Genomic DNA, 1,585 nt, shown 5'->3' with positions numbered 1-1,585 from the left:
AGTACTTTAGAATGATCCTTACCTACATTATTGTTATTTGCTATTTTAAGCTTTGAGAAAAACTTGTTTTCAACTCTCAAGGAGTTCATGCCAGTTCCTGGAATAAAAAGAACATCTGGGGAAAATCCCAATTAGTGTTGTTTTGTCCTAGTTCTCTTATTTCCAATTTTTCCTTAGAGATACAAACGAAAGACCCCTAATTATAGATTTTAAAGTTTTCCTTATCCTCTTCCATTTGGCTACTAGGTGATTATACTGTGCAAAAACTTAGCTCCAGCTTTGCACAGTGGAAATATTGTAGCTGATGAGGCTTATCTGAGGCACAAGTATTGCTAATTCAAAACCTTTCCCAATACCCGGCCATGACGACTTAAAATATGGTCAACATTGGCAATTTTCGACAGTCTCTACAGAGAATGAAGCATCTTTGTGTAAAAAAATGAAAGAAACGAAAACAAACAAAAAACTTAGGTCCATGTAAAGGACTTTACATCTAAATTTGTATTGAATGTACGGTCACTTAATTTTACAAACCGCCTCCATTTAACTTGCCCAGCTGTGTAATTAACGATGGTGCAATAGGCAGTTCTAAGACCCTTACAAGTCTAAGCTGTATAATTAACGGCGGTGCAATAAGCAGTTCTAAGACCCTTACAAGTCAAATTACAAGCCTTCAGACCCTTACATGTCTAAGACCCTTACAAGTCGAATTCTTTTGCGTTTTTTTGTTTCATATTTACTGACCCACAAGGCAATATACAACCATATTACAACTATAATAGACAAATTATTTAATTCCAGGCCTCCCCCACTCTTTTTTCTTTTTCATTGTGATTTCTGGCTCTTCCACTGATTTGTACACATGCCTTTTTTCTCACAAATACTTTCTCATTCTGGCATCAAGAGAAACCATTTTCCACAGGCTTTGGAGAGAGACTACCTTGGTTGGAAGCCCAGCTTGGCCATGAATTACTTATTTGATCTCTGGCATGTTATCAGCATTTCTAGATCACTAGTTTTTCATCAATGAAATGAAAATAATTAGAGTACCTCTCATAAATTTATTATTAGAACCATATGGAGGAAAGCATGAAATGATTTTATAAACATGCTAGCACAATGAAAAATTGCAAGAAATGCTTGTTGTTATGACATTTTTGTTTTATTGTTAAGTCACCAAACCTGATGACTTTCATTTCTGCCAATGGAATGTCTCTGTATTCTGACAATCATTCAGTCTAAAATATACATTAATGTTTTCTTTGTAAACTTGTATACAAGTTACTTATCAAACAGAGCAGGCTAAGGTCGATTGGTGTTGGAATTTTTTTAATGAATACTATCTTTTGTTATTTGGATTTTTAAATTTCAGATATTAGTTGTGCTCTTTAAGCTGACATGAAAATTATATTTTGGTATTTTTTTAATGTGAAAGCTGAAATTTGGAATCAAGATGTGTTTAAGCAAAGAAAAAAAGGATATGCAGCCAATCAAATCAAATCAAACATTAGATTAAAATCATGAAATAATTTCATGTGAAAATCCTAATTCCAATTTTGTTGTGGACCAAGATATCTATTACTAA

The 1,585-nt window shown here is 33.3% G+C and overlaps 1 non-coding gene across 1 annotated transcript; it reads left to right on the top strand.

Annotated features, from left to right (window-relative positions):
• Positions 1 to 275: 275 nt before the first annotated feature.
• On the top strand, positions 276 to 416 carry LOC123572723 (U4 spliceosomal RNA). The gene has a single exon (XR_006697255.1). It is a non-coding gene; the product is annotated as a U4 spliceosomal RNA (small nuclear RNA).
• Positions 417 to 1,585: the final 1,169 nt, after the last annotated feature.

Source organism: Macaca fascicularis, chromosome 3, assembly GCF_037993035.2.
Source record: "Macaca fascicularis isolate 582-1 chromosome 3, T2T-MFA8v1.1".
Classification (NCBI taxonomy): Eukaryota; Metazoa; Chordata; class Mammalia; order Primates; family Cercopithecidae; genus Macaca; species Macaca fascicularis.
Note: the sequence above shows the minus strand (reverse complement) of the source record. Positions and strands in the feature narration are given on the sequence as shown.